Below are 23,749 nucleotides of genomic sequence, written 5' to 3'. Positions count from 1 at the left end.
AAAATTTTTCAGAATCAAAAGAGTGAAAGAGTGCAGGCCCCTACTTAGCCTACACCTCCCGCCCGCTCAAGGAGCGTTCAATGCTTCTGGGCGCGCGTCACACAGGGCAGGCCTTAAGTGGATGAAAGAGGTAGGCACCTGCCCTCAGGTCTTTGTTGCTGGGAATATAATTCTCCCCATGGAATTTTGTTGATTACTCATTGATTTAAAGATCAGTACTACAGGTGAAAGTGCTTCCCCTTTCTATTTGCTGAATGGCAGTCCTTTTGGAAAAATAGAAATCACTTCCTTTCACAATGGAAAAGTACAAGATTCCAACCTGCACACCCACCTCCATCACAAGTGAAGAGCTAATGGGTGGAATTTAATTCCCTACCCAAGCCTTGTGATGGAGGGGCATTTAATCATGTGGGAGGGTGTTGGGTGGGAATCCCACTGCCTTCCCTCCTCCGTCCCAATAAAATTCATGGGGGGGGAGAAGGCCCATGGATGGCCATCTCACCCCGCCACCAATTGAGGCCTTTAAGTGGGGTCTTGCAGGAGCCCCACGTTGCCTCTTTTAGGGAAGTCCCACCAAATGAGGTGCTCCTTAAACACTTGACAGGCCAGCGTCAGGCCTTCTTGGGATCAAAGACCCCAGGTGGGAAATTAATGCCCACTAAAGGGCTCCTTCCCACCACCACAACTGGTATTAACCCGTGTGGGAAGCACGGCAAGCAAACCCATGTAGGGTTGTTTGCATGATCCTGAGAAAAGGAGGGCATGGGTCCCACATTCAAAGGCACTCAATGCCTGACCAAGTGACCCGGCATCAGGAAGGGTGGGGCACTGAAAGCCACCTCCCTGCACTTGCTGCTGAACCCCCTCACCACCTTCCCCCACCCCAACCAATCCACGATACCCCTCCCGCCATTACTCACTTGTGGCCCGGGATTCCGCAATGACTCTAGGCCTTGGATGGTGTCATACTGGCAGCAGCCACTGCCTGCTCAGTAACACTGCCCTTCAGTAGACTGCCGCCTCTGACTGGCCAGCAGCTTTCAGCAGGTGGCATTTGTGCCCCTGGGGTCCTTGATCCTGAGAAGTCCTGATGCTGGCCTGTCAAGTGTTTGAGAAGCGCTTAATTCAGTGGGCCCACCCTAAAAGAGGCAACGTGGGGCTCCTGCGAGACCCCAACACCATTAAATCCAGCCTAATATATCAGATCAGATGGGCACCTTGGCTAATACTCTGCCAATGTTAATGATGCTCATTTTAATAATTACATCAATTAAAATGCAAAGAGTTGCCTCTTTTCTTCATCCTGAATTCACAGAATTGTTACAGCACAAAAAGAGGCCTTTCGGCCTGTTATGGCAGTGCTGGCTTTCGGAATGAGCAATGCTCCTAAGAATCTGTGTTATGCTAATAGTGAAGGCAGGAGTTTCAATTCTGAAGTATCTGGAGCATTCATCATCCAGGAAAATTTAGAAATTTACATGTTAAATTGGCAATCTGGTAAATTTCTCCATGCCATATGTTGATTGATTTTTTTGCTCTGTTGTACAATATTACACACAAGGCAGAGGTTTTCCACTACATTTACATCTAATTATCCCATTCATAAATCTTACCAAGATCCAGTTGAGATTTTGACCCAGATTTTAAAGTCAGTGCTCGCTGCTGACCTTGAGAAAACTTGTTCACAAATAGTTAGTCAAAGCCAATGTGATTTTGAATTTGACACCATCTGTGCAAAGTAGCAACAGTGCAAGCAGCAGGTAGGCTGATCAGCCAGAGTGGATAATTCTCACAGACAGCAAAACAAAAAGTTAACAGCATGGATTTTAATTTGCATTTTAACCATGTCACAGAAAGCAAAAAATAATGGGACATACAAATGAGATTAAGGAATTAAGATGGAAGATGAAATACATTTCTTTAAAAAAAATTTAAAATGCTATTTACCAAAAAATATGGAATTGTTTTACATTATTCCAAGGGAATGAGACTCCACACTTGTAAAATTAGCTTTCAAGGCTATAGAGGTTAGTCAGCAGTAATAATGACTTGACGTGTTGTTAAAACTCACTCCCCATTCAGCAAGGCTTACATTTTTCAGTGGATTTTACAATGTAAATAATACGTAAAAGGTTGAAGTTCATGTCAGTTCACTAGCTCTGTATTGATCACAGCTGCAACAGCACACCATATGGAGGAGCAGTCAGTTTTACTCAGTAATGATGGTGATACTGATAGTTCTGCCATCATCACAACTGCAAATTCTGGGCCATGATCTCAAACTTGATTTTGAGCAGGTGAATTGAATATCCTCTCTCTCTTTCCCTCGCTCCCTGCTGTGTCTCTGTTCCTTTTTGTCTTTGTTTCTGTTACTTTCTCTCCTGTCCCTCCAGGTTTCTGACTTTTCCTGGTGTTTTCTCTGCTACCTCGAGTGATCTCCCACCTGGATGCATTTCCTCCAGTAATCTTCAAATGCTTCCCTTTCCCAACTCTAAGCTTCCATCCCTTATAAGATGCTTCTTTCCCTCCACATCTCAGAACTCTGAACACACTCTACATTGTGTAAGTTGTCCTCCTGAAGCTCCTGATCGGTGTGGCATATAAGAAAGTCTTCCATTGCAGGAGCCCTGAACGGATGATCTGTATATTGTGCAAGTTGCTCTATTCTTGTAAGACCCTTGAATTTAGTTTTGTGTAATTAGTAACTTAGTAAGATTGAAATGGCAAAATCAAATTAGGAAAGGTTTGCATTGTTTGTTATTGGATTCTTCCTTGAATTGGGGGCCTTTGTGACAGCAGGACTCCCTGGTGTCAGGAGCCCATTTTGCCACTGATATACTTTTGTTTGTATCAATTTTTTCTGGATATCTCCAGTAAATGGGTGAACATGGATGACATAATCAGGACACCTTCCATGAATCATTAATAAACCCTAATGTCATGATGGTGCTGAGCTAACATTGAAAGGCAGATCATTAGGAGAAGCTGCTGTGGCTTTCATTGTGGGTTAGGTCTATTTTTTTTTTACTGTGTTTAACCTTGACTATACACGACTCTGGATGAACGAGGCAGGCACCTGCCCTCAGGCCCTCGTTACACTATGGGAATGGGGTGGGTGGAATGTGCTTCCTAATTTCATAGCCTTGCCACTGGGTTCTCTCAGTTCCCAGCGGAGTATTCTATCATCTGAGTTGGACAAAATGGGGTGCTGGGGGACAGACAGGGTATTTAGTGCCATGCACTCAGCATCAGGCCTGGCAAATCAACTCTTTAAAGAGCACTAGAGCAGCTGCACTTTCAAAATCTGATATCAGAGAAGCAGAAGGAGCAGCAGTGCTCGGAAAATGAGCTGACCCTTGGTTACTTGGATTTATATGTTGGGCCTACCAGGGAGTGAGTGGTAGTAACCCAGCAATGACTCTCACTCGCTTCAATTCTCCTCATTCTTTGTAAGGCAGTGCCTTCTTCAGACCTGCTGCTTTCCAGCAGCAATACAATTGAGACATATGAGAAACTGAGTTGAATGGGGCTTTGCATTGGTGTTGCCTTACAGCTGTGTTCCTGGGACTTTAGTTTCCACAATCAAGAAACCTGTACTTACTGGCACTAACAGCTTTAAAAGCTAAAAATAAACATTATTTAAAAATATTTTTTTTGAAAATTTTTGCATGGGCTGAAATGCATTCACAACTGTCGTGTATATTGAGTAATGACCATTTTTGGCTGTGTTGACCGAGACAGAGATTTTACATGCCAATTTTTCCTCAAAAGGATCGTTTCAAATCTATTCACTGCATGTCTGATAATATCGTGATACTTTATTTTTAACTGATGACATTACTGCTTCAGGAAACTCTCCCCTCATCACCCACCCATTACTAAAAAGTTCTGATTCTGTGGCCATTGAATCATGTTTCCTCTCTGATACAAATAGACGATAATGTCTGTCAAGCTCTTCCTGTCTAGCTTAAACAGTAACGTAATTGCTTTTTCTCTTCAGCTTATTACATCAGTCAGGGGCAATGTTCATAAAAGGCTGCATCCTGCTGAAATGACAGTTCTGTGACTTAATTCATCATTTTACTGCTTTTAGCCTTAGTCTAAACTTATTCTGTAAATCATAGCTCACAGCTGACAGCATTGGTAAAGATTGCAGTTGCATGATTTTATATTATATAGAAATGGGGTAGGAGGTTTACAGCCTTCATGTATTTATATCATTATGCAGCTTCCAGACAGCTACAACCTGTATTTATAGCAGTGCCTTTAATTGTCCCAATGGCCTTCACAGATGCATTAGCCAACAAAATTTGGCACACGGTCACATAAGGAGATATTGGGGCAGATGACCAAAAGCTTGGTCAAGGAGCTAGATGTTAAGAAGCATCCTAAAAGGAGGAAAGAGAGGTAGAGTGTCTTGAGGAAAGAATTCCAGTGCTTAGGACCTTGGCAACTGAAGGTACAACTGCCAAAGGCAGAGTGATTAAAATCAGGGATGTGCAAGAGGACAGAATTGAGGACTGTAGATATCTTGAAGGTTTGTGGGATTGGGGGAGATTACAGAGATAAGGAGGAGCAAGGCAATAAAGGTATTTGAAATTGTTAAATCAATGCATTGCTTAACTGGAAGCCAGTTTAGGTCAGTGAGCACAGGGGGTGATGCTTTGTCTGTCATCCATCAGCCATTTAACTTATTTGTTTTCTTTTGAAATACTGGCATATTTTTGTTTTTCTTCTCTGGCTATGTGTGTCTAACTAACTTTCATTCTTTTCTTCTTTCTCAAACTTGCTCCTTTGTTTGTCTTTCTTGCTTCCTCTTTGTTCCTGCTGTTCTCCATTTTTCGCTTTTCAGACTCACTGACTTGCAAAGCATTATCTATAATCTTGGACCAATTGCCTTATGACTATTGATAATCAAGCTGAAAATCATACAGGCACTGATTATTTCAGATGAAAGGTTAAACTGAGTCCCCATCTGCCTTCTCAGGTGGCACAAAAATCCAAAACTCTATTTCAAAGAAAAGCAGGAGAATTCTCCTGGCCAATATTTATCTCTCAACCAAAACCACTTAAAAAAAAGATAATCATTCAGTCATTATCTCATTTTGTAACTTTGCAGCCACGTTTTCTGTATTTCAACAGTGACTGCACTTCAAAGGTATATCACTGGCTGTAAAGATTTATACTTATGGCACTGAATTTTATTATGATCCAAGCTGAGGTTACCCCTGGACAAGCCTGATCCCAGGGTGGAACCCAACTTGATACATCCTAACTTCTGCTTTTTGTTTAGTTACAAGAGTGGCTACTGAACAGAGTCACCAGAGTCAGCTGATGAACTTTTAACAAAAGCATAAAACATTTATTAAACAAGTAAAGAGGAACTATATTACAATACTCCTTCACCCACAACTGTACCTTCACAGATATATACAGATTTGTAAGGATAACATAAGTTACAAAAGCTATCTTATACTATAATGTCCACAGTAAGTACAGTCCACATACCAATAGACGATCTATGGTAAGACACACTGCATTCTGAAACCAAGTGTCAGATGTCACCTCAGGCAGATGCTATGGATCTCTCCTCAACTCGCCCAGAAGCTTGTCACACCGTGAGCCAACTAGTCTGATTGAGCTCCGCCTTTCACATGAGGGTTTCCAAGCTCCACTTTCCAAGAACTCGCCTTGGAATCTTCTCCCAAACCAACGCTTTCTCTCAGGTCCCTTCCACAAGGGGTTCACTTCCAGGGTTTCGAACTTCTTCCAATGTTTCTCTCCCTTGGGTCACACATGCATTCAAGCTCTCTTCCATGCACTCTTTCTTTCACCAACTCAGCCTTCAACAGTATACCACTGCTTCACATGCCCATAGCAAAGATTTACAGCCCTTCAGCCATCTCTTTGGAACTTCTGACTTCTCGCTTTAAATCTGCTTCCTTTAAGCTGGAAGCCTTTCTTTCTGTTCCTTACTTTCGCTTCCACAGAACAGGACCTTTGCCCAGTTCCTGTCCTTCCTTTGACTAGAAGGTCTGCTTGGGACTTTCTCCTGTTCCATTCCCCTGGATTTTGGGGTCTTTTTGGCTTGGGACTGGCTATCTGTTCCCTTTTCTCCAGTCTCTCCTGATGGCTACTTTCAAAACCAACTGAACTCAACAGCTTCCATATCAAACTGCTGTTTCTAGTTTCTTGTGTGCGTGTCTGTGGGAGGCACCCACCTCTCTTGACCCTGTTGCTAGGCAACAGCTCAGTTTCTCTACTCATTTGTTTAACTTAGCTGCAACAGTCATAAAACTCTCATTAGAAATGCAGGTAGTTTTTAAAATGAAACTAAAATTCAACTTTGTCTCTTAATGCAGGTACAGAAATACAAATCAAACTTAAATATTAAAGCTAAAACTCATTCCTAAAACCCACAAATACAAATATAACTTAAACTATCTCTATTTCCTAACAATTTAGTCAGGGTGGTTGGAGATCCTGACCACAGTTTCTGCCCAGCCAGCAACTGATTAGTTGTCATCGGGACTCCGATTCCTTTAAGAGCTACCAGCCAATTGGAGAGCTGGCAGCTCTTCAGTCCAAACACCACCACAGGGAGCGGTGGCCACTGCTCAGACAATACAACTTCGTACAAAACCCTCCCAACTAAGTGAAGTGGGTCTGGGGTCGGCAGGGCCAGTTAGGCCCCAATTAGGGAGGGGTGTGGTTGCTGAGGTTAGTTGCCACAGGGGTGGCCACTGCCACCAATACAGAGTGCCCAATTTTAAGGGCACATGATCCACCCATCTTGAGCCCCCAGTGTTCAACAGGCAGCCTCCCCACAAGGTACAGGACCCACCTGCCACTGACAAAATGCCAGTGGTCTCTGGGTGAGAGAGCTATTCTCCATTTTCCCCACCTCTAATAAAATAGCATGGCGGCGGGAAGACATTAGGCACTCCAACCACCCCTCCTCACCCCACCACCCTAAAGGGCTGGTAAAATGCAGCCAAAAGAGACCCCTTCACAGTCTTAGGACTTTCCTAAATACTTTACAGCTAATGAAGCATTTTTAGAGGTTTGGAGTTCCCTTTATCTGCCCTGTGGCATTTTGCCTGTGCTCCAGGCAATATCCTGTCTCTTTCAGGCTCAATAATGGTAAACTTTGCTTCTATCTCCTCTCTGTCAGCTCTGATATTCAACTCAACATGTAAGAATGATGCAGGAAAAATTACCCTTAGATTTTGCTTGGCGACTAAGGTTTAGGTGGGTTTGTTAGTGAATCAACATGCTGTATCATGTGCAGATACCACTCTAGGTACACAATTATCCCCAGATAATTTACCCTCTCTGTAAACTTCAAGGTGTCAATAATTGTTGAAGAATAATAGAATGATGAGCATTAATATCTGCTAAGCACTGAAAACAGACTGACCAACACAGCACCCCCAGAGTTTGCAGACAGAGTCAATTTTCAGATCCTAAATCTAAATTAGATACCAACCCAAATCCCAATGATGAAAAGACAACAGGGTTTATTGAATGAGCTGTGCTCCCAGTGCTGAACCATGTTAGCCAGGAGTGTAGCTTAGAGAATAGAGCCTCTCTCCACTGAAAGTGCCAGAATTCAGAATAAACATGAGTGAAAACCTACTCAGGCTGATTGTCCATATTTGTCCTATCAATTCCTTATAATATTTTGAACATCGCAATCAGATCACACCTTAAATCCCTGTACTCAAAGGAATACAAACCTAGTTTAGGCAAGCTGTCCTTCATAATTTAGCCCTGTTTGCCTCTGATTCATTGGTGAATCTGCACTGTGCCTGCTCCAAGGACTGAATTTTCAGCTTGGGGGGGTGGGGGGCGCGATCGGCAGGCTGAGGAGTAGTTGGGAAACGGACTGCCAACGCTATCGGCCCCTGACCACGATCGCACACTGGCTGGCCAATTAACGGCCAGCCAGTGTGAAACACGCGCTGAGAAGCTCAGCACTGCTGGGATGGGGACGAGCACTTAGAGAAAGCTCCCTGAAGGCAGAGAGCTGCCTCGGGAAGATACAGACCCGAAAACCACAAAATAAAGTTTTGAAAATCAGGGGAAAGAATGTCCGAGCATCACAATAAGGCACCTGAACTTACAGATGAAAAAAAAATGCTATTCACAGATCTTTATTTTTATTTTATTTAATAACAGAAACCTCAACCTGCCCTTGGATGAGGTTTGATGAAAAATGCAAAGTCTGCCTGGCCGATTTGCCCACCCACCAACCGTAAGGTTGGGCGGGCCACAAGAAATCGGAGACAATTGCGCCGTTAATGGACTTCATTGCCCTCTTAATTGTCGGCGGGCACGCTTCCGACTTTTGTGCGCACCTGACAAACGAAATATCGCGTGAGTGTGGGATGATGCCAGGACGCTCGCCCGATGTCTTCTCGCGCAATTTTATGCCCAATCGGGTCAGGTGCGCGCAAGCCATGGGACGTAAAATTCTGCCCCAAAGCTTATGGCCACGAAATTGGGCTTCATGGCATCACTAGTGCCAAAGCCACAGAAATTCTGAAATGAAATAATGGCAGTCAGAATGCTTCTAGACACCTCTGCACAGCCCGCACACTGTGCTCTGCCTGGCTGGACACCAGCGGGGGTGGGGGAGTGGGGGTGTAGGGTTAGGGGCATTAGCATTATATAAAGGGCCATCCATCCAACTTCGAGTTGAGGTGTTTTTGACACATTTGGCTGGTGTAGTTAGTGGAAGTAATGGCCCAGATTTTCACTCTCGGGTCGGGTGCGCAGGGATGGGAGAATTCCTGGCTCTGGGAACCCAAACTTTAAAAATTGCCACCTGCAGGACAGCTTTTCTTTTTTTGAGGGGGTGACAGGCGGCCTAGATTGGAAGTCAGATCCATGGCCCCTCAGGCCTTCCATGCCTCCAATATCCCTATAGCCCTTTATAGCCCCTGTGCGAACTAGTGCCAAACTCTGCATCCCCCACACCTTTCCCTTACCATCTCCATGCCAACTGATCCAGTACCCTTTGACAGTTTTGTCACAGCTTTGACAATTCCTTGACAGCTGGACATTTCCAACGAGTTTATACACTTTTTACGCACAATTGTGTTTACTTTTAAGAATTGCAGGCGCTGCCTGACCTCTCTCAAAGGTGACTGGGACAAGATCTAAAGTGGTACCTTACTTCTCCAAAGGAGTACTTTGGCTATCCAAACGAATCCACCAAGTTCAGACCTGCTCTCACCAAGCCTAATCTGCACCCTCCGGGTTTCACACTTCTGTGGCTGAATTTTGTATGACGGGTGGGGGTGTTTCCCGGAAGTTGTTGGGGGGGGTGGGGAGGTGTGGGGGGAGTTGGAATGTAGAATAGGGTGGGTGACCAGTTCACGGCCTTTGCGCACCCATAAACTCATTCTCATAGTACACAGACGGGCACTGAAATCAGTGGTCTATCCGCCATATTTAAATAAATAATCAAGGGTCCATTAGGCTTGTTATCAATAGGCTTGATAATATGCTGGTCACGTCATAAAACGTTTTGCGTGGGCAGCTGGGTTGAAGCGGGAAGTCCGATTTTTTTTCACTTATGTGCTAAAAGGGCAGGAAAGAAGTGATGGGGGAGAGTCGCTCTTCAGGGGATGCCCTTTGACAGTCAAGGATGGCCCCACCCCCTCCCTTTAGGTTGAACCCTCCCCCCTTCCTTAGTGCCTGCTCCCTCTCTTAAGCCCACTCCCTCATATCACCCGCCTTTCTCCCTAACCTACCCAAACCCACGTGGTCCAAGAAGCTGGACTTATCTACTTCAGGGATCCATAGACCTTGGTCGTTGTCTTCTCCTGTAGTCCCAAGCAGTGGCCACTGATGCCTTCTTGGCATTGCTGGGACTGATGGAACTGCTGCCCAATCAGATTGGCCAACAACTTCAGAGGGCAGGATTTCCTCCAAAATGAGGGGTGCAAGTCCCACTCAGCCCCCATTAGCATGCCCTGCTGTTCTACATGGCTGCGGGGCAAATCTACACAGAGCATGTTGGCTCCATACCACATTGTTTCTGTTGGGGGTGGGGAAGGTAGGGGGTGTGTGCCTTTCATCACCCACCCCCTCCCCCCCACCACCACCGCTGCCCTGTCCCCCCACCATATTAATCAGCCCTTGGTCTACCAATTTCCTATTTCAGTGAAGCTGCCTCTGTAAACCGTGCATGTGTGAATCCCAGCCCAACTCCACACCTGCCCTGGTTAAAATAGGAAGTGCCATGTTCAGGGGCGGGACTTCGAATTTCCGACCATTTCCGGGATTTTCGCCACAACGAGAGGCTCTCTGACATGGTGAAAATCTGGGCTAGTGTGTTGATTGTTATTGAAGGAGTTTTGCAAACTTTTTGGATTTTTAAGGGAGCAGTGCTGGGTCTTGACACAGAGGTCAGAGGAGTTTGCTGGCCAGTCAGGAGAAAGTCTGCTTCAGTAATAGGGACTATGGTTGCAGGTTCTCTGAGCTGAAGCATGATTTTGAAATGGAGAACTGGCAGCAGGGAGGGGAAGTGGTGCTCAAATGGTGGAGGAGGAAGAGGAGGAGACACCTTCTATCGTTATGCTCTAGACAAGTTGTCTGTGAGTAGATACTTGGATTCCAGCTCTCCAACGAATTCATCCCAACATCATAGCTACTCCAAAATTCACCACCTTTTAATCTATCTACTACATAACATCACAACATCCTCTTGGCCAAAGCCTTAAAATAAAATCTACCAACAAATAACCATTCCATAATTACTCTGTCAAAAAAAAACTTCCAGTAATGAAGACTGAACAGTCCAAGTGCTCCTTGCTATGATAACCCAATTGTTGCAATATGGTTGGTGGAAGGCTCTTGACTTTCACTGGAGGAGACTGCAGATGGCCTTGCAGGATGACTTTGAATAGCTGTGGGCCTTGAGGGTCCGGCTTTGCACTGCACCAGGTGCAGCAATGGTCTGGCTGAGGTGCAACAGCACAAGCATGGGTGTGGAGTGCCAGTGGTGGAAGCAATGAGTCATCACAATAATGTCATCCTGAGTGAGGACAGCAGGTTCGTGCACCATGGAGCCACTACCACTTCCCCAGGTCGGCTCATCAGCAATCCCAGTAATCTGCTAGACTGCATATTGCTAGGCCATGGACATTGCTGGGCCCCTTTATCCAGCATGCAGTTGGAAGTCCAGGCCATGCTGGGCTTAATGCTGAAATCATATAGATGGGAAGGCAGCATAAAGGTTATGTGCTGCTTGCCTCAACTGAATTGAGTGCAGGGTGATCAGGCATCCATTTCTCTGCACCCGGGAATGGAACTGGATGAATTGTTCCTCCATATATCTTACCTGTGGTGTGGGGTAACTCACAAAACTGGGTGCAGTTCTCCAAACAGGGGTCTGACCAAAGCAATGGACGGTTTAGCCCAATAAGTCCAATCATAAGTGTTCTTTACATCTTTGGAGTGAAGAAAATGAGTTAAAGTTCCTTTCTGATGACACTTTGTTCAGATTTTTGACCAGTAAACTGTCATGTCGACTGTGAAATATTTTACACAACTCCACTGGCAAATTATCTGTCAAAGTCTCTGCCTGCCGCACAGCCAGCCATTGAGGGGGCCACAATTTTTTTGGCATGTGCCAATCTTCACCTTTACAAGCACAAGGGCAGAAAAGAAAAACTGGAGCGAAAGAGCGGAACATCGATGCCTGTCAAACTTGCACAGGCATCAAGAAGGATCCATTAATTAAGGTTCTCACAAATGTACCAGGTGGTTTCCATGTTACCTGATCTATCTACATTATTCATTCTTAAGCTATTTACTTCGAATACCACAAAATCATTGGTGCTGAGCTACAAAAGGGATAAGAAAGGAAGATGTATGACTCTTTTAATGTTTTCTACAAAATCTCAAAACACGGTCTGAGAAAAATCGAAAGTCAAATTGATTCTATTTAAATAAGTTCAATACAAATGTACTTTTTTACTTAAGTTGTTACATCCTATTCCTCATCTGTCTCATGCAACTAAAGGTAAACTGCTCTGTTTTCTTTCAAATTGTTGATTCTATTAAGATTTTAAAAGGGATGATGACAGTGGTGGTGGGAGGCCTTCCAGGGCAGCCAAGAGTAGCTCTGCTCTCAAATCACTGCCAAGTTGACTCCATCCCAGTCTCTTTTGTAGACCTTAAATAAAGTTTAGTGAAAGCCCTTCCGTAGAGACTCAAGTCCGAACAGAAGAAAAGCAGACAGACTCCACCTATTTCAAGTGTCAGTAGAGTTCTCACGCAGTACATCTACTAGATGCCACTGCCCTGAGAAATAAAGAATGAACAGAAGCCGCCATTGTCTACTTTGACAGAGTTCTCCCCTTTCCTTCCTATGCCCCTGTGGCTGTTATTTTTGTTTGACGTATATAGTTATTGCTGCGATTTGCTCAGCTGTGCACACACTGCAAATGGCAGTCTTTGCAATGGCAGCTGGGACCTTTTCTCTGTATTGAATCAATAGTTTAACAAAAGTATATTTGGCAGATTAAGTGATAGAATTTCAACATTAATGACTCTACTGTCAACAATACTGATTTAAAACAAACCCCATCCCTCCTCTGTGTACTTCAGAAGAAATTTACTGTGAGGCTTCCAGCAGAATGACAGGGGAACAAACCCATATGCTACCAAAAGTGCACTGCAACAAACCCTTCTTAATCCCCACATCCTTTACCCAAAAGCAATTGCAAATACAGTACTGAAGGTTCCAGCTGCTATGAAATAAATGAACATGAGAACAGGCAACTGACTCATCATTAAACATGGAAACAACTCATAACCAGGGTGTTGCCCATTTTAAGAAAAGGGAGTGTCCACCTAACAGGTGTGCTCTAATGAAGCTATAAATTAAATAGTGACAGCAACAATAATGGAGTGAGGTGAGTGGGGTGGAGACAGAGACAGGAAAGCGGAAAGTATTGAGTTTACTACAGATGAGCTGATTCCTGCCGGTGAAAGCAGGCCAGTTCTGTAGTTATAGTGAAGTAGAAACACTTTATCTTTTTACATTCACAAAGCCTTCCTTACCTGTTATGGTTGGCAGAAAGAACTGCAGTTATTATTTACAAAATGCATGTTATTTTCAGATCCTACATGATAAAAGGGAAAATATAAATTAGAAAAGAAGCATGGAGACTGAATTTCAACCCAACCAGCATCAGCAGCATCCCCAGATCAATAAAGTGAGTATTCCAGTTCTTTTACTATAATTTTTTCATCGACAACTCAGCAGAAGCAATATCTATATGAAACACGATTTTGGTGAGAAATAACATAATCTTAACACCTACAGACTCTCTTTAAATGTTATGTTGTTTTTGTCTAACAGATGAAGCTTCCACAGAATGTTATGGTAAACTTCTTAATCTTTTTTTCCGTCATAATAGTTGTAAGTGATTGAATGTTTCACACAAACCCTTCCCCAAGTGATTGTTTCTTGATAGTAGTTTACCTATTGGCAAAACTGTAAGTGCAAATTGCTCCAAATATTTGATCAGATGAGAGCTGGAAGGTCAATAAAGATAAGCATTTTACTTTCAAATTTCTGAAGTGGCTTGAAGTTGTTCCACCTTTCCTTTCTGAGGTCAGCAATCCCTCTTGGATACTATATTAACCCAGGGCCCAGTATTTTTTCCTCTAACTGTCAGGTAGGGTCCAGAGTATGGGAGAGGGAGGAACTCACAAAAAACTTGAGAGAAAAATGAGAAATAGGAAAAGAAAACAATATAATCAAATTTTCAAGTCCTGCTTATATACATTTTTTTTTGTTAATTCTGGTTGGTTTAACCTAAAGAAAATATAATTTACTGAATTGTCCTAGATGACCTAAAAACTGATTCCTGTACATTTACCCATATCAATCACTCTTTGTTGCCCTCTTTTAGAACCTGGAGCAGTCACTTTGGGGACAGTTTTAGCTTAATTTGCCAGGCAGGTTACAAGCATGATTGGAATAGCTCCCTGTTTCAATCCCTCCATTTCACAACCTCCCTGTTTCACAACCCCACTCCCCCTGCCCTCACAGCCGTTCCACACCTTCCAGTTCCAAACCTGCGACCCCTACCACCTAGAAGGACACGGGCGGCGGACGCATGGAAACAGCAGCACCTGCAAGTGCCCCTCCAAGTCACATAACACTCTGACTTGGAAATATAGTGCTGCTCCTTCACTGTCGCTGGGCCAAAACCCTGGAACTCCCTCTCTAACAGTACTATGCATGTACCTACACTGCGGTTCAAGAAGACAGCTCACCACTTTTGGTTACATCTCAGTAGGTTTGATGACGTCTTTAGCAGGTTAACTACTAGAACTATTTACAAATATGCAGTAAAGAGTACAACCCAGTTCTCTGCATGCAGCTCTATCCAACACCACACTGATTCTGGGTGCAGGTCATGTGCTGTCTTACATCACTGTATGGGCGGTACTGTACTCAGTCCCACCTTAACTCCATATGTGCCAGACCTTATACTACAACCTCCACCTTCCCAATAAGGAACAAATGCTGGCCTTGCCAGCAATGCTCACATCCCATGAAAAAAATATGGAAAAAAACCTTGTACTACTGTGCTCATTAGTGTGCACTTGATGAACTTAAATTGATTACATTTACCTGTAGCTGGAGGCTCTGCCTTGATTGATGGAATGAAAATCTCTTCTGTGTCTTCTAGCCCCAACCTTGTTTTAGTTAGTACAAAGTTTCCAACCAAAACAAATCCATAATCTGCTACTGAAATGACAGTTTTACCAAAGGAAAGCCCAAATATTGTCGGTTTAGGAGACAGAACAATAAGAAGTGCTCTTCTGATCAGAAATTCTGACCATTTTGGAGGGATGGGTCCTTAACAACTTACCTTTTTAAGTCTTGGGCCATTCTAAAGCTAGCAAAAATTCTGTTTGGTCTTTAAGTCTCCTGCTCTCTTAAGTGCTCCATCACCCCTTGAGCTCCTCCAACTTGCAGCAGCAGTGCTGCAATAGCACCACCTGAATTTTCCAGCCTTGCAGCAGCAGGCTCTCTTTCTCTGTAGCAGAGATCACACGGAGGTAGCGCACAGTGAACTTTGTCATGCTGTTAAATTTTGCTATACCTAACTTTGAGGTGTTTGGCTTTGACTGCAACCAGTGAATTCCACTCTTCTGCAATGTCATTTTGAGTACAAAACACAATAGCACTCCAACAAATAAGAAAATGTGTATTGCTGGCATAAAGGGACAAAGACAGCTAAAGGGGAAACCATCAAGGAAGACAAGCAGTGACGACAAACTGATGCGAACCAAAATGCATTGCCCCTGAAATAATACAACTGGTTAATAGTTTGGCTGAAACACTTCTCTCTGCTGTTTTAGTGGTAAATGGCAATCTATTTCAGGTAACAGAGAAAAGAACTTCAAGTGAATGTGGCCTAGGTATCCATGTGCTGCTACCTCATGGAGTATTTTCAAGGTCATTGCACTTAAGAAATGTAGCTAACACAGTGAAGATCACTGGTTGTGATCAATACTTTGCCAATGCTGTATTAGCCATGGCAAAAATTGAGGTTTCACGTTTTTGTTTTGTTTTATCCTTTGCTGAGTTACCATCAGGTTTGTTTCACTGCCTTGTGTGCTAATACGTTCTGCTACAGAAAGTAGTAGAGACTATTTGAGCATAAGGAGAGTGGATCTGACAACTATGTTACTAACAGTTTTGCCAAGAATAATCATGAGCCATTGGTGAAGTAGGAAGATGTCACTTTGTTGGATGACGGTCACATTACCTATTTCAGTGATAAAAACAAAAAACTGTGGATGCTGGAAATCCAAAACAAAAACAGAATTACCTGGAAAAACTCAGCAGGTCTGGCAGCATCGGCGGGTGTTGAAGGGTCATGAGGACTCGAAACGTCAACTCTTTTCTTCTCCGCCGATGCTGCCAAACCTGCTGAGTTTTTCCAGGTAATTCTGTTTTTGTTACCTAATACAGTATTACCTTACAGTATCACAGTCTGTCGATGTTCCTACCCTACAGCTCAAATGTAAAATATGAAGGGGTGTTATGCCTCTGTGACAAAGAATGAAATAAATTCCCCTTCCGTTGGCTGTGCTGCATCAGGTCAGAACTTTTTCCCACCATCCCAACCCTGCCACGACCCTGATCCATTTTTCTGGGGTGAGGGGTCATTAGTTATGCAGGGCTGGCTGCCAGCTTGATTTCTGCTTGAGAGAGAGAGCCTGGAAGACTGGAAAATTCAGGTGTTGCTACTGTAGCCCTGTTGGTGCAAGTGTTGGGGCAGTGGAAGGAGGGCGGGGGTGTCTTAGAAGGGCAGGAGACCCAAAGATCAAACAGGATTTTTGAGAGCTTTAGACTAGCCCAAGACTTAATAAGGTAAGTTGTTCAGCCTGCTCCAAAATGCTCAAACATTGGCCTTCTGCTGCTTCCCCCGAGGCTGCCACCAATCCTTTCCTGATAGACCCAGGGACTAACAGAGCAGCAATAAAAGATGGGGATGAATAGCAACATGCTAGGCCACATCATCCACTCACCAGCATTGATAAGCGGCATGCATGAAAGAAGCAGCTACTGATGTTCCTACTGGGAGAGGGGAAGTGTATTGTGGTTGTGGTAGTAATGGAACAGTAGGTGTAATTTTCTCGCATTGTCTGCCACAATAAGACCTGATTTTGGTTAGAATAGCAGACAAAAATTCAGGACAATCTGTCTGGTTGTTACACACTCTGAAACATGCAAATTGGGTGCTAATCAGTGATTGACAAGCTTGAGGATACTATCATGATAGTAATTGCAGAGAAAGATTTGCTCATTTTTCATATTTACCGTGATATCTCTGACAGTTCATAGTTCAATACAATGTTGTTCCATGCCAGCCACATGTTAGTGTTATTGGTCCACTTTTAGAGATGGTGAATTTCAGATAGGGTTGTCCCGATTATCCATTATAATATTGGTAGAAGAGCTGTGGAAACCCCAAAGAAAGGTATAACCTATGTTTATTCCATTTCTATGGTCTTTCACTGAAGCCACAATAGACAATTGGGAGAACCTTTGTGGATGTTAATTGTAATGCATCATAAGTGTGTATAACGTGTACTGTAAAATTTATGTCTTTGGTTTTACAATCTGATTAGTCACTGCAAGACCAGTCAGAATTCAAAAGAAATCCTACACCCATATAGATCTAAAACATGTTATTAGGTAGATACATATCTCAGCATTAGGATGTGATATTATATAAAGTACCCAGAAGGGTTATATCTCATTAACTGAAAGTGTGTTGTTGCAAGACATACAGCAGCATGTACATCTCTTCCTAATAGCCACCCATTTTATAAATTGTGATAATCCTGTCTGGTGGTTCAGAAATTTTCAATGGATAATTGCATCATTAATAGAAATCTGAAGCATAAAACCTAAATGCTGAAGCTCAAGGAAGAAAAACAATCATATCAACCTATGCATATTACGCTAGAAGCCTGTTGAGCCTACAACAAAGTTTAGATGACTGTGCAAACCATATGTTATTTTTCTGTTACACTGAACACTACAATCTGGTAACAGTAGAAGTGACCCTGAAGCCATTGAATTGTCACCAAAATTTAGCAAGTTCATTAATCTCCTTCAGAGAAGGAAACCTGCCAACATTACCAGGCCTGGCCTATGTTTGACTCCAGTCCCACACAAACATGGTTGACTCTGGACTGTCCTCTGAAGTGGTGAGTAAGATATAAAAAAAAATGGTCCAATACTACTGTCTCAAGGGAGCTAAGGATGGGCAATAAATGCTGGGGTGCAGCAACATAATCATCCGCAGAATGATTAATAAAAATAGAAGAAACACCAAGGGGCAGAATTTTGCCCTCGCTGGGCAAGTGCAGCAAGTGGGCCCGGGACTGGCCGTGAATCCGACCACCGCTCGTGATTGGGCCTTGACCGCGATTTCACACAATTAACAGCCAGCCAACATGAAAGACATGCTGCAGTGCTCAGCGCTGCAAGGGTAGGGGGGGGCTGGAGGAGTGCGAGCACTGAAGTTTGCGTATGCGTGTGGGTGCACGCAGGAGAAGCTCCCTGGGGCACAGAGCTGCCTCAGGAGCTGAAGATTTTTAACAATAAAAACTAAGCTATACAAAATAATGAAAACATCTGACTTTGTCACATGAGCAGGGACGTGTTAAATAGGAGTGTAAACAGTTTTGTTTTAAATCACTAGTCGAAACCTCATCCCGCTCGTGGATGAGGTTTTGGCAAAAATCCAAAGGCCGCCTGCCAACCGAATGGTTGGACTGGCAGCGAAAAATTCTTAATCAATTAATTGATTAAGGGCCTTAATAGGCCACTTAATTTTCGGCAGGTACGCTGACCGACTCCCACGTGCGCACGCTGACCGAAATATCGCGGGACATCATTTTACGTTTGTTTGGGTCGGGCATGTGCCCGCCCAACGAGAGAATTTCTGGCCCTAGTGTGACCCAAGTGATTTTTTATTTAATGCCTGGATCTGTCAATGTTGTTCTTGCTTTATATATACATATACACATATATATAATTACGGCCTTATTGTGGTCATTAAATGACATAAATGTAACACTACTATGTCTTCTGCTACATTTCAATCTTTTGCCATCCTTTAGGAAAAGTTAAGACTTTGAGAATGCAAAATCTCAGTGCAGCAGATAACAATATGTGTGGAGGACAGAGCTTTTCCAGCTGGCTAACTGACATATCAGTATAATAACAGAGGTTTAACAGCTGCCTCTTCTGGGAAGTGACCAGCCCTGAAAACTCCTCTGCACAAGTGTCTTATCAAAGAGTGATTCCGTTTCTTGAAAGGATATTTTTTAGTTACAAGAGAAAAGGTCTTTAAACTTCAATTCTCATGCACATGCATACATACACTCACTTCACTCATTATTCAGTCTGTGACCTTGTGAGATGATAATATCTCAGGAAAGACATGTCAGCAATTTGTGGCCGAGAGAGAGGAGTATAGGATAAACATGTAAGTCCAATGGCTCAGAGTAACACTGTGGAAATCGATAAACCCCATCATAGCCATGGTACAGGCTTCTGCCTGACAGAGAATTTGTTACCCCTGAAGCCCTAAGGCTCTGTGAGGAGCGTATGATTGAAAAGCTCATGTGCCTTTTTATGTAAAACTGTCTGAAGACCAACATGATTAAATCTGTCAAAATCCAAACTATTATGTTCCACTTTAACAACCTCAAAGGTTGAATGCGAGGAAGTATGAGGAGAAATGTGTAACAGTTTAGAATTATGTGCACGTACCAAGAGTGACAGTGGTGGACCCTTTTGACATTTTCACTTATACCTTTGAGGAATAGTAGTCTATTTAAAATGTCTTTTATCTAGAAATAAAAAAAACTGTCTTTGGTCTATTCCATCTTCCATATATTCTGTGTTATTCTCTATGTAATGATGTAATGATTGTTATTTTAAGTAACATATAATGACTTCTCCAGAAGGGCAGATTCAGCAGTCTGGCACTTACAACAGGGAGTGAAACAGGAAAGAAGTGCAGGTCAGATGTAGGACTACAACAATGTAGCGCCAATTCTCCAACTCATTCTCCCTTTCAATTGCAACTCCCCTCTGGGATGCTCGAAATCACAGGATTGACCTTACAGATTGTGTTAGTATCTATGGCAATGCTCAGTCTTTTACTTCTCAGTAAACAAATATAGTTCTTAAGAAGGTCCTTTGATGTGGACATTTCTTTCATAGAGCATTGCTAGTTTACGACATCCATCTTGACAGCTATCACAAGGGGACAAAAAGAATGAAATTGTTCACATATTATTAAATGAATAACAATTTTAAAGTTGTAATTTCATCTCAAAGTACAGAAAATAAACCATCCTTGCTTTGATAAAATGAATTATGGTATCATCTAAAGCTGCCAATTAGGTTGACACTTGCAATCATTCCCAGCTATCACTTATACTTAATGTAATAAAGTGTGGACAAATATTCCTTACTTAACTGACATGAGACAATACATTAATTTGGTTGTAACCATTCCTCCAGCCTCTGCATCTCGGAGCAAGCTAATCTTCTGCCCAAATGAATAATAACAATTGTAAGTATCAATAATAGCAGCATAATTCAGGCAGAGAGCTTGTACAAGTTTGTGCTTTTTGCTATGAAATGCTGCATGTGTAATATCTTTTGGACTACCAGGTTAAGCACAGCACAGGTTAAATATAGAATAAAGCTCCCTCCTCACTGTCCAAACCTCAATCTCTGTAGAGTACCTCCTACTCAAAAGAGTAGAAGAGACACCTGCTTGGACGTGCTGCATCCTAGGTTACTGAGGAAAGTAAAAAGAAAGATTTGCATTTCTGTAGTGTCTTTCACAACCATTGGACATCTCAAAGCATTTTCAAACCAATAACATACTTTTGAATTGTAGTTACTGTTATAATGTAGGAAACATCAGGGTGGAAAATGCATAGGTTCTGACCACTGTCTTCCACTTCCAATCCTCCTTGGATATGGGAGTAGTAATGGATGGCTGGAGGATTGCAAATGTCACACAATATTTTAAAAAGAGGTGAGGAATAAATCTGGCAACTCAGTCATTGTAATGCAGGCATTGGAAATCTTGGCGGAGTCAGGATCGTGGAGGTGGGATCCAGATCATGGAGAGCCTGATCACAGACAGAGAGGATCACAGTTTTGGGGGAGGGGCTGATGGTGGTAGAGGGCTAGCAGACAGATCACAGGGGAATGTTAAAATGGAGTCGTGCAACCTCATTATAATAACTGGTCAGTGGGTTGGTCACTGATCCCTCATCCTACCTCCGTTAAAACTGGGTGGTGGGTTTGTGGCGGACTCAGTTCCTGTTCCAGATTTTTTACATTATAACCTTTGACGCAGACCCCAACTTATCCATTTTTGGGAGTTAAGATTCAGCTCAATAAACTATGGGACAAAATGAATTAGCATTTGGAAACATATGGGCTAATAAATGAAAGTCACACATGATTTGCATTCAAATTTGTGTTGACTAACTTATTGAATTCTGAAATGAAGTAATGGGGAGGATTAATGGGGGTAATGCAGCTAATGTTGTGTATATGGACTTTCAAAAGGTTTTTGACAACCTACCACAAGATAGATTTGTTAGCAAAATTAAAGCCAATGGGATTAAAGAAGGGACAGTGACAGTGCGAATACAAATTGGCTAAGGGATAGAAAGCAGAGAATAGTGGTGGATAGTTGTTTTTCAGAGGGAAGTGAGTAGTGGTGTTCTTTAAAGGTGGGACTGGGGCCAGTGTTTTCTTTGATGCATATATTAACATTCTGGACTTGGTACACAGAGGATAATTTCAAAGCTTGCAGATGACATGAAACTCAGAAATGTAGCAACAGAGAGTTTACGAGGTCACAGACAGACTGATAAGATGGGCACACACATAGTGGATGAAGTTTAATGCTGAGAAGAATGAAGTGATAGAAAGAATGAACACTTTAGAAGGAGATGCGAGAATGGAGAGATCTGGGGGTGTATGTACCCAAACCTTTGAATGTGGCAAGACAATTTGAGGAGGCTGTTCACATCAACATATGGGATCCTTTGCTTTACTAATAGAATTGTGTACAAAAGTAAGGGAGCTATGCTAAACTATTTTTAAAAAGTAGTTGGAGTATTGCTTTCAATTCTAGCTGCCACACTTTAGGAAAGATATCAATGTCTTAGAGAGGGTGCAGATGAGATTTAATTGACTGGGGCTGAGGGATTTCAGTAATATGGAAAGACTGGAGAAGCTGTGGTTGCTTTCCTTGATGCAGGGAAGGTTAAGTGGAGATTTAATAGAAGTGTTGAAAATTATGAACAGCTTTGATGAAATAAATATGGACAAATTATTTCCCGTGGCAGAAAGATCAATAACCCAGGAGGAGACAGATTTAAGGTGGTTGGCAAAAGAAGAAAGTTGTTATAACACGGAACGCACTGCCTGAAAGGGGAAGCAGATTCAATAGTGACTTTCAAAAGAGATTTGCATAAGCACTTGAAGAGAAAAAATTTACAGGACTTGTTGGAAAGAACAGGAGAGTGGGACAACCAAAGAACCAACACGAAACGATGAGCCAAATGGCCTCCTTCTGTGCTGTATCAATCTTTGATTCCACTGCATCAGTGTGGCATTCCATCTTCCCACACTATCTTTGTGGTCTCTCTGAGTAAGATTGCCAATTTATTGCCTGATGATACTGAATTGCACAGTTCTTTGTTCTGGATTAATGCCCATTCAATTGAATTTGCCAAAATTCATTTCTCTAGTTAACTGAGAGAGAAATCTTTCACAGCATAACCGTGCTGGATTCACCAAGTCACAGATGTTGAACACAAATTTTCTTTAAAAAAAAAGACTTTATTTATATTGGGCTTTTCAGGACCCTAGGATGTCTCAAAACGCTTTACAGCCAGTGAAGTACTTTTTTTAAAAAAACACGTGATCACTATTATATTGTCGGGAATGTGACAGCCAATTTGCACACAACAAACTCCCACAAACAGCAATGTGATAATGACCAGATAATCTGTTTCTGTGTTGTTGATTGAGAGATAAATATTGACCAGGGTACCAGGAATACTCCCCGGCTCTTCTTCAAAATTGTGCCATGGGATCTTTTACATCCACCCAAGAAGGTGGATGGGGCCTTGGTTCAAATTGAAAGAAAAACACACAATGTAGTGGTAAACCAGAGGATTAAGAAAGTTTTAAAAACCAACAAAAGATGACCAAAAAAAAGGGAGAAAATAAACTTTGAGGGTAAACTAGCAAGTAATATAAAAACGGACAGTAAGAGCGTCTTTAAATATATAAAAAGGAAGAGAAAGGCCAAAGTGAACATAGGCCCCTTAGAGATTGAGGCCGGGGAAATAATAATGGGGAACCAGGAAATGGCAAAGGAGTTGAATAAAAACTTTGCTTCAGTCTTCACAGTAGAAGATACAAATAGCATACCAAAAATATTAAATAATCAAAGGGCAAAATTGGGGGAGGAAATAAATACAATAACTATCACTAGGGAAAAAGTACTAGGGAAATTGATGGGGCTAAAGGCTGATAGGTCCCTTGGACCTGATGGGTTGCATCCTAGGGTATTGAAGGCAGTAGCTATAGGGATAGTGGAGGCACTGGTAGTAACCTTTCAAGATTCCTTAGATTCTGGAAAAGTCCCAGAGGATTGGAGAATGACCAATGTAACATCCATATTCAAAAAGGAAGGGAGACAAAAAACAGCTAACTACAGGCCGTTCACTTAACATCTGTCATTGGGAAAATGTTGGAGCCTATGATAAAGGATGTAATACCAGAGCATCTAGAAATACGTAATCTAATCAAGCAGAGTCAGCATGGCTTCATGAAGTGAAATCATTCCGAACAAATTTATTAGAATTCTTTGAGGAGGTAACAAGCAGGATTGATAAAGGGGAACCAGTAGATGTAATTTGGGATTTCCAAAAGACATTCAATAAGGTACTGCACATAAGGCTACTTAATAAGATAAGAGCCCATGGTGTTGGGGGTAGTATATTAGCATGGATAGAGGATTTGCTAACTAATATAAAACAGAGAGTTGGAATAAGGGGGCCATTTTCGGGATGGCAACCTGTAACTAATGGAATGCCACAGGGATCAGTGGTGCCTCAATTATTTACAATATAT

General features: G+C 42.5%; 1 long non-coding RNA gene across 3 annotated transcripts in view; it reads left to right on the top strand.

Annotated features, from left to right (window-relative positions):
• Positions 1-23,749, top strand: part of LOC121288799 — an 89,601-nt gene that overhangs the window by 42,591 nt on the left and 23,261 nt on the right. For all 3 annotated transcript variants that reach the window (XR_005945456.1, XR_005945455.1, XR_005945457.1), the window contains exon 5: positions 13,140-13,235. This is a non-coding gene — a long non-coding RNA (uncharacterized LOC121288799). The remainder of the gene's footprint in view (positions 1-13,139; positions 13,236-23,749) is intronic.

This window comes from Carcharodon carcharias, chromosome 16 (assembly GCF_017639515.1).
Source record: "Carcharodon carcharias isolate sCarCar2 chromosome 16, sCarCar2.pri, whole genome shotgun sequence".
In the NCBI taxonomy this organism is placed as follows: domain Eukaryota; kingdom Metazoa; phylum Chordata; class Chondrichthyes; order Lamniformes; family Lamnidae; genus Carcharodon; species Carcharodon carcharias.
The sequence above is the reverse complement of the archived record's forward strand: the minus strand, read 5'-3'. Positions and strand labels throughout refer to the sequence as shown.